Source organism: Nesoenas mayeri, assembly GCF_963082525.1.
Source record: "Nesoenas mayeri genome assembly, chromosome: 1".
NCBI classification, from domain to species: domain Eukaryota; kingdom Metazoa; phylum Chordata; class Aves; order Columbiformes; family Columbidae; genus Nesoenas; species Nesoenas mayeri.
In genome coordinates this window covers 117,803,663-117,814,103 of record NC_137541.1, presented here as the reverse complement: position 1 = coordinate 117,814,103, position 10,441 = coordinate 117,803,663, and positions in this window count along the sequence as shown.

Below are 10,441 nucleotides of genomic sequence, written 5' to 3'. Positions count from 1 at the left end.
TGTTTGCCTGACTAGTTCTCCATGGCGCTCCATGGAGTTTATCCTCTCAGTTTTGTACAGATCTTCCACTCTGCATAAGGCTTCTCTGCAAAAACATCAGGAGAAAATTCATCCTGTGGTCTGGCCTGGCACTGGGACAAGAACAAAGTGCATCTGGAGGGACTTGGGCTCCACAACAGCTTGCTGTGAAGGCAGCAGAGAGGTGCAGGGCAGCCTGGTGGCTGGTGTTCTGCAGCTGGGCTCTCTAGTGGTACCACGTCCACTCCATCTGTAGGTGAAGGGTATCCTTATGATGTCTTCCTATGCAGAAAGAACCAAAAATTTTGTAGGTGTGGCCAGCTAACAAGACCATGTAAAGGTGCAATAATGGCAGACAGGAATGACCCAAAAGTCAGAGCTCCTAGAAGTGATGTCATTCTCTGAAGAGTTGGTTGTTTTCCAACAGTTTTGATACTGACTCAAGAAACACAGAGGTGGTTGTTCCAGCCCAGCCGGCTTGTTTGCATCTCTGGCTTTGGTTGGTTTAATTCCACAGAGTTTCTGTCAGGTTTCTGGTTCTCACAAATGCCTGTACAAGTCTTGGACTGGGTGGGGGGAAGTGGGATCACACCTGAAATACCAAATTGCATGTGAATGTTGAGCTCTCTTTCCATTCATGTGCTTTTCTTACTTCCCTACTGAAGTCTAAGTTTGTGCATAAAGGAGGAGCAAAGCCTTTGTTTTAGGAAGCAATATCTAGCAGCTGGAATGCTTCGGGCTGGTTTAACTCTAGCACTTGACCCTCAATTTAGCTTAATCCAGTGTTGTTTAGTTGAAATATTTCTGGATTGAGCTGACTCTACTTCAAATAAAAATGTTTACACTGAGCCTCCGGAAGGATTGTTCTTAGTGCACTAAAGGGGAGATCTGTTTCTGGCTGGTGTAAGATGTTTCAGTCACCACATGGCTCAATATTTAAAAGAATTAGTTTCTATTTGATATTGTGCATCTATGTATTTTTTTCTCTCCTCCTTTAAGTGCTGGCTTAAATTAAATGGAGGTTTAGGAAGTTAAGAAATATTTTTTTAAAGTTTGAAAGTTGATCCATTTACTATACATTTTAATCTGACACAGGAATTATTTAGGAGTTTTGTCAGAGGTTAAAACAATTAACTGAGTAAGGCTTTGCAATGAAGAATCACTTCCTGAGGAATTAAACCACTAATTAATAACTTTTTAGCACACTGACTTATCTGAAATAACTAAGGCATAAAGCATATGCTTAAAGCATATGATTAAATTGCAAAATTTGTAGCTTCTTGGCAATGTCTCTGTCATCCAACTTTTGTGTTGTGTGTGAGGCCATCTACTGAACATATTAGCTCAGCCTGCAATAAAATTGTCAATCAAGTGGCCAAGTAACCAAACAGTTCCCAGGGCCTGTAGAATAGCAGGACTTTGTGTCCCAAAGTAAATTTATTCAAGTTGTCTCCTTCCAGTGCAGGAGGGTTGAGGGTGAGAAAAGGTTTAAATGCTACTGTTGAAGGCTTTATGCTTTTGGAGCACCCCGATGCTTCCTTCAAAATATGTTAAGAAAACTATATTTTTGGTGAGTAATCTGTTAATCCTGGAAATAATAGTGGTGTGTTATATTAAAGGCATTCCTTTGTGAACAGCCCTGCAGTCAGGACAGCTGGGACTGCAGGATGGAGGAAAATGCCTTGGACAGAGATGCTGTACATGAGCCAGGGGACCATATTGTGTGCAGATGTGTTTGTTTGTGGTTGTGTCATTTTGGTTGTGGAGTGGGTGTGTGTTTGTGTTGTTTTATATCTCCCCTATTGCTTTAAACCTCACTCTGAATTCTGTGGGCAGCTGTTTGGTCATCAGTGATGGTGCAGCTGGAGTGTGACTGACCTGGGATCGTATGTCAGGCAGCAGTTCTGGTGGCTGAGCAGCCAGGTTACGGTACCAGAAAAACAACTGGTTTGAGTGGTCAGCTTGGCTTTGGCTTGTGGGCACAGTGCACCTGTGTACTGTCACTGCAAAGAATGATCAATTTGGGATCTAGACCAGAAGGGACCCAGGAACTGAACATCTAGCGAAGGGTCGTGAGAGGCTATTATGGGATGATGAGTTGAAGTAGGGGGCTAGGCAGGGAGGGAGATGCTGAGCTGGAACCCTTTTGACATGGAGGATGTACCTCTGTGTAGTTACCACCAAATGTGACACTGATTTAAAAGCTGCTGTGAACTAAGTGGATGTGACAATTTGGATATTATTTTGAAGCGACTGATTTGTTTGCCAGTTCTTCCATCTCGTTTGTCAGCCTCTGGTACTGGCTGAGTAACACGTGTAATGCAGCCGAGCACTGAATGAATGGTGATACAAGTTGGAACACGCACCAGCTGGAAAATTACACCGGTAATTCTCAAAGGATTAGCCAAAATCACCTAGGAGATCAATGAAGGCTGCTGTCAAGAAAGAAACTGCTAGTTTTCCACCTGGCAAAGCTTTGTGACTTAGTCATTGCTAGTTTCTTAAAGTGGTTCTCTCCTGCCTTTGTATGTCTTTGGCTTTTGGAAACAGATTTATGCTTGCTGGCTGTTGTTACTGATCCTTATAGGAAGATGAGGGAACCTTTCTCTCTGACTTAGTGGAATCCTGAGAGCACCCTGAGCAGAGACATGTCACCTTACTATTCCTTATCCACATCAAGGCAATTATCATTTCTTTAAATACTTTCTCCTCACGTCACCACACAGTCCTTTTACCTTTAGGTTAAAGATAATAGCTAGTAGAAAGCTAATGTGTGAGCTCGCAAGCAGAAACTATGGTCTGGCTTCTTAGAGAAAGTTTTTATGATGCAACACTCTGTACCGAAACTTGGTGATTGCTTCTGATCTTATCTGAAAGCCACCCATAAACAAAATGATGCATCATCTAGAAACTTGTTCTATAATTAGTTCAAGGAAAGGTACTTAAGAGATGTCAGTGAGGAACATGCTGGCATGTATCCAAAAGTGACAGTGGCTTTCTCTTTTAGAGTTTTAGCTTTTGAAATAAATGAACCTAATTAGAAAACAATCTTCTGGGGATTTGTGGGCAGTGTCAGGCAGCATTTCTGTAGCTAACTGTTCTGTGATTCAGCCTCTTGGCTTAAGGCAGCTGGAAGAAATGCCCTTTGCCTCCTGGGGGAATGTCTGGAGCTTCAGACTGCAAAATGTGCTGAGTCTTGGATTGGGATCTTTATCTTCAGGTGCACTGTAGCAAACTTCACGTGCTTTTGAGGGCGGCTGCTCTGATCTTCATGTTTGTTTTAGCACAGTTTATAGCTGTTTAAAACTGGCTGAACTTGTCCTTATCTGCTGTGCACTGGAGCTTGTGTACTCTGTACATGCTCCCTCTCTTCCCTCTCTGTGCTCCAGTCACAGCACCTGAGCTGAGGAGGTGGTGTGGGGTGGGTGGGTGGGGTGCTGGCTTTGGGCTTGCTTTGATTCCCCATGCTGCTGGAATTTCCTGCTGCCTGTTCGAGGTTTATCGTGGGTAGCAGTTGGGCTCTGGGCATTGGAAGTTTGTTATTAAAGGCATATCTAATTGGGAAAATTATTCCTTTTCAGGAATAAAGAATGAAAGAGTGATGGTACATGACTTGCTCCTAGTGGAAAGCTGTACTCCATGCAGAGTACTGCAGCAAGAACTTGCACACCTTCCCCTGGCTTTGCATAAATAATTTTGATAAGGAGGAATGTATCCATGCATATAGAAATAAATGATGTGGGATAAACAGAAATTACAGGATTCAAACACACAAACACCTTCCCAAAGGTTTCAAAGAAAACAGCAAAACTCTGGATGTGTTTGGACAAACAGGGAGTTTATATGAGCTAGTACACTTGATAAACTGGAATGCTCAGGAAATTGGGCATTATTCTTGATTTCAAAATAACCTTTCTAATATCTCTCAGACTAAACTGAAGTTGTTTGTGGCTTTGCAAAACGGGAAGGATTTTGGTGGCTCAGGGGACTGATGCTAAATATGGTATGTTTCATTTCAGGTTTCAGAAGGAAGCACATTCTTGGTACACAAGTGAGCAGAATTCAACACTGATCAAATGATTCTCCAGTCTTGTGGGTATTTGGTGGTTTCATGTTGTGTTTGGTCTGAATTCTCAGGCAATCAAGATCCGTCCCATCTATATTTCCAGTTGTCATTTCTGAGGAATTTCATATCTGTCATCTGCTTGGGTCCCTTGGGTGAAGGTCAGTCTAGTGACTAGAAGGATGTCTCTACACAGGTCGGAGAGGGATGTTGTATTACTGGGGTCTGGGTTAGGTAGTTTTGCTCGGCAACTGTCTAACTTGCAGTAGTGCTTGCAGTAGTGGGCTCTCATCCTGCTCTCTTAAAACATGCTTCATTCTCTGTGTAACATAATCATTAAACTAGCACAGAAGTTATGTTTTTCAAGAGAATGTTGCTGTTGTATAGAATGGGAAAGCTTCTTGACTTGGAGTGATTTCTGCCCTTTAAATCCCTAGCAAGTGTTCCGAGTCCCACCTATCCCTGTCCTGTGCACCAGTAGGTCCTGGCTTTCTGAGTGCTGTAGATTTGATGTTGTCTGAATGGAAGCTCAGGAAGCACAGCCAAAGGAGCATATGGTGTATCCCATCCTTTGCCTGGCCTTGTGGTTACTGGGTGAGACTTATTCCTTGTGACTAGTGGTGTGCGGTGGTCTCATGCCCTTTTATGAAACTTCTGAAGAGAAACCAAAAAGTAATTGTTCCTTTTTGTGATATCTTTCTGACAGCTCCCCCAGGAGTTGTTCTTTTTCTCAATTCCTTTTTATTCTTCTGAGAGTTTCCACTGCTCTTTATCTGCCAGTTCAAAATTTTTTTTTTTTGTCTTTTGATGAAGAAATTCTTCTCAAGAATAAACAGCTGATATGCAGGAGATTGCAGTTAATGAAAAAGGCACAGGGCTTTGTGTGTGCTGTTTTGCCTTCTAGAAGACTGCAGCCTTTAGGAAGTAGATCACAGGTGACAACTCAGAAAGAGGCCAGGGTTCCTTTAGCTGAATCAATATTGTAATTTCTTTTTTTCTGATTTCAGGCACATTTCCCGTCTGAATATGTGTTTCTAGTAATCTCTGGCTGATGTTTTGTTTTATTGTTGTTTAACCCCTGAAGACAGAGGTAGATTAAAAGGTTAACATGGGAATAAGGACTTTAATTTTTCATTTTTTCACTGTGGGCTTTCTCCTCTGGCATCTGCTCAAACTGAGCCTTAAATCAGTGTCATTACCCGATTCTGCAGCACCCTACTCAACAACCAAACAGCTCAGCTGATGCTTAGATTTTTGACTTAGACATGATTGGGTTAACTGATGTCAGTAAAAATGTTTGTTGGATTAATACTACACTGATCAATACTAATATTTCTGAAGTGGATAACCTGAAGCTATTTGTGTAAAATGAGACCTGGGTTTGAAGACAGAGATGATGCAGCTGGGATTACTAGTACCACTTTGGAGCTGAGACCTCAGCATCTATGAAAGTCGCTCTCAGCAGGTTCCTACTTTATAGCCATAAGTTCTAAAAGTTTAGTCAAGGTTTCAAATTCTTGCTGGCCATAAGATGAGGATAAACTTCTGTGGGCCTTATTGAGGTAGGAGAGAAGATGAATGAAATAAAGCTCGCTCTCCATTGTTATTCCAGCTCTCTCAAGTACCTGGTTTTTTTTTTTGTCTTTAGTCACTATGTGAAATGATATAGCACCTCATAAACCAGATATAGGCAAGAAGAACCAAAATAGATTGAAATATATGAGAAGTTCTTGCATATTATAGGTGTTGTTGTCAGGCATTTCTCCTTGCTCTTCTATGTCTGTCTCATGGCTTTCCCTCTCACTGTAGTTATGATTTGGTTTAAAGGGTTTTGTGCAATCTGGATTAGAGATTACCTATGTGAAATCTTTCCCATTGAAGGACAGTATCATTGAATGCTGATGTTAAATCTGTTACTTGTAGAAACATCCCTATGCTGAAATATTTCTGCACACATTAAGCTTCTGCAAAGAGTTTGCAGCTCCATCATTCAGCATGCTAAGCTCTACAGCTTGCATCCATATTGGAAATATCATGATTATTTGAACTCTTCCTTTGTCATTAAGCCCTGGCAGAAGGACAAGGACCCTCTAGTACATGCACAGTAACACATGTACAGTGCTGGTTCGGGCTTCTTGTAAAAGCAGACTAAAGAGGGTATTGCCAGGAATCACGGAAAGGATGGAGTAGGGGTAGTGGCTGGCAAAGACATGGGTGACACAGGGTGCTGCCTCCTGCTACCAAAGGGTGGGCACAGCAGGAGCAGCCACTGCCTCCTGCTTCCCAGCTCCAGCCAGCCACCAGCCCTCTGCTTCGGCAGGGATCTCGGTGATTTAAGTGACACCACTTTATGCCTGATCCTCAAACTGGGCCTTCTGTCCTGCAAAACCTGCAGCAGGCATGGAGTCTGACCTCTGCTCTCTGCTTGGCACCTGGGGTATCTCAGCAGCCCTTAACTTCTGCTTCAGCAGCTTGCAGCTGATAAATCTCTAAAAGCTCATGTATATGATTCCTTTTAACTTTTTCTTCTGTCCTATCTGTACGGTGTCTTGTCAGAGTACAGCTGAAGTGCCATAAATCTTGGGGAGGATGTAACTGATAATAATTCTGTTACTGAACACAAAGCAAGAACAGTATTGAGATAATGATATTGTAAAGCTCCAGTGCAGAAAAAAACCCCTCTTTTTAAACAGACAAACTGTCAGAATCTACTATAACAATTTTATAAATATTTGTGGTGATGGCTTTAGTTGTCTTGCTCGATGTCTTATCCATTTTACAAGTGTGCTTTTTTTCCTCTTCAGTTGGTAGTTAACTTTCACACTAAGCAAGGATTATAAAACCCCCTGAGTAAATGTCATCAGTCCAAAGAAGGAAAGAGGAAAGCTCCCTCCCTTTGAACTTTCAAATTTGTATAGTGGATAAAGCCTGGTCACAAGGGAGAGGGAGAAAGGGAAATTCTGGGGGACTTTCCTAGGAAGCAGAAGGCTCAAGATACTGCTCTGAGCTCGTGGGATAGTCAATAAAATGTCTTTATTACTTTGGGTCAATGCCTTGTCTAGGAGGAAGTATAACACTAATGCCAGAGAATTTCCATTCTCCAAAATTACTTTTCAGTTGAATACTGTGAGAGCAGGGAAAATCCTGGCTTGCAGATGCTTGTGCTTTTTTTTTTTAAATTTTTTTTATTTTTTTTGGCAACTGTTGCCAGCAACAGGCTCAGGGACTACCGGTTGCTTTTCTGGATTGTGATTCCTTTCCCCTTTTAGCTATTTTTAATTTGCATATTGTGGAAACAGCCTTTCTTCAAGACAAGGTGATGTTGTTAGTGATGCATATATGTAATTCCACTAAGATACAATTTTTTCTCTATCAGACCTGTTACTAGACAATACACCTCCCTGACTTGTGACCCTACAATTGGTTGGATTCCTATTTCCTGACAAGTGGGAAAAGGAAGAAAGTTTGATGAAGGATGAAGTTCAGAAAAATATTTATTATTGCCCTCCAGGAAGGTGTTCAGTATTCATCAAAGTGGTGAGCTTCACAGTTAAATGGGGCTAATTAGTAGCCAATGCTGTTGTAGCTGCTGTATTGTACATGGAAACACTGGGAATGGTGGGTCTGAAAATGGAAGCTTGGGTTGCCCGGGTGAGGGAGGAAAAAGAAACCAAGGTTAACCAAGGCTCATGTAAGTTGTCTTGGCTCTTCTCCAGAGAATGATGTTAACTTGTGACTGAAGTGACCAAGCCCTATGCTGAGCACCTCACTGAGGGTTTGTACGCCTAGAAGACAAACTCTATGGCAATGGCTCCTCTGAGCATGAGAAACCAACTGAATCACATCCTGGGTTTTTCTACTAAGCTACAAAATGCGGTCTGAATGTGCTTATAAGCAACTCTTCCTCATTAAGTTTTTACAGATGTGGAACAAGTCCTGGGGTCAATCAACAGAATTAATTTACTCCTTGCTGTCAGAGCTACTGAACTGAAAGGAGCTAGTCCTTTCACCCATTGCCTGGTCTCTCTTTTAGGGGTGTGTGGGGAACCTATTGGAAGTTGTTTCATAATTGTTAACTGTGCATGTGTCTTGGTGTGGGAGGTGTGTGTGTGTGTTTTCCTTTTTCTGTGGTGGTTCAGTGTCCCAGCTTTCATGTTGAAACATGCAGGAGTTCAGTACAGTTTCTTGTGAATGATTTCTAGGTGAGGGCTGCGCTTAGTTAAAGCACTGCTCTTGTAAAATTGGAATATGACTCTCAGCTCTATTTGAGGTGTGTTTGTGGGTTTTTGTTTGTTTTTAAAAATCCAAACAGACCTCCTCCAGTTCCTTCTCTCCCCCTTTCTCCAGTGGACTACTTTGTAGTAGAAGTGTCTGTTCCCAGAAGAAAGCAGAGGAACAGTGTAAGGTGGAAGACCCAATTTTGTATACTCTCACATTTCCTACTGCGATGTCTTTTGTGACTTAATTTTCCTATTGCAAATCATCACCAGCAGCCTTGCAAGCCCTCATCTTCACAGGGCACAACTGATCTCTTCTTTCTGCCCCCCTCCCCCCCGCCCTGCTTTTTCTCCTTTAATATTCTGCTCCATAAGGTATCTGGCTCCTGGCTTATACGCTAACATGTTTTGTACTGATAATGGATTAGAATTTATTTACTTCTCAACAGTGATTCTAACACCTCTACCACAGCTGAGATAGTGAGAAAACAAGCTGAAGTTTTTGGACCCAAACTCTTTTGGATCTAGTTTCTGTTTTGAAGCAATAACTTCCAGTGTGCTTGGGGCAGTAATGTTGCCTTGGACAAGTTTGGAGCTGTTACAGGCAAAAGCAGAAACCACCGTCCCAAACCTAGGAAAATTGTGAGAAACCACTTCTCAACTGTTAGGCTAGACCACATAGTTTCTCTTCTCTCCTGTAGCACAGAGGTGACTATAGTGCTAGTGGTGATGCAATTTAGCCATGCAATGTAGTGATGGAGTTCAGGAAATGCAACAAGACAAAGAACTCCAAGACTACACGAGATATAGCTAAGGATGACCTGGGCTAGTGTGCAGCAGCAACCCAGTGCTAGGAAAGGCCTCAGGTGGAGCTTTAGGAGGTGAAAAACATGTACATTTAGCTTATTTACCCCTCACACCTCTGATTCTTGAAGTCAGCAAATGCTAATTGCTATTCTGACTTGGGCAACGTTTGGGTTCCTGCTCTGGCTTTTCTCCTAATTAGCCAATGTAGGCAGTAAGAGTTTACTTTGTGTAAGACTGCATGAATTGTGAATGCTGTGGAAGCAATGTAAGCTTAGCCAGTATTTGAGATATCCATGCTATCCCTCAGTAGTTTTTCCTGTTGTTACTGCTGGAGATGAAGAACTAGGTTGGACTTGTATGATCCAGTGGGGCACTTCTTATTTGGGCAAGAGCTGCAGAATCTAATTCTTGTATTTGTCTTAAATACAAAGAAAGAAGTAACGAGGACAGAGAGACTAGGAAGTCCAACTGATGTTATTACAACAGCAATACAGGTGAAAATACAAAGGATGCTTGAAGAACAGAAAGTTAACAGCAGTCAAGTTGGAAATACTTTGCCTTGGATGTTGTATTCCCTAGTAGAATGACTGTGTCAAGGGAAGACAAACTGTTGTTCCATAACCACTGGAAGAAAACTGCACAAAAGTATGTGGAATGGGCAAATAAATTCTGAAATGGATTATCAGTCTCTTGCTGTTAATGCTTTTGCTCTCTAACACAAATTCTCTGGACTCTTACAGGAGTTGACTTTACAAGGCTGTCTTGGTTTTGTCTTTTGCCTTGAACAGTGCTAACAATCTTTTTTTTCTTACTTCGGAAAGACTTGTCAAAGTGCTACAAGGGATGCTGAGGAGAAGAGGCAGGAATTAGACAGGTGATTTGCTTGATCACACAAGCCTTACTTTTCTTAAGAAACCGGGTTATGAACTGTTAATTGCATCTTCATACAATTGACTGATAGTGATCTTTCTGGATTGTGAGAGATCAGAAAAGATAAGCCAGTCTTTAACCTTAACAAATAAAGATGACAACACAATATGGAAATTGATTACATCTTCCAAGAACTATGTGGGGGATACAAGTCTGGATCAACTTCATACAACTCTGTTGTAAAGGCAACTTGCTGGGTAGGTAAGGCAGGCTATGCCTAGACTAGGACAGCAGTATATAAATTGCTATCATCTCTTTTCTGTAATCAAAAGTCCACCAAACTTTCTCAGTGTCAGAAATGCTGAACAGAACTTTGATAGGTCTATGCTGGTTTAAGTGTATTGGTAAGTAATGACTTGAAAGAGGAGCAACTTGTGCACAAACACAAGTTTTCATGTTGTGAAAG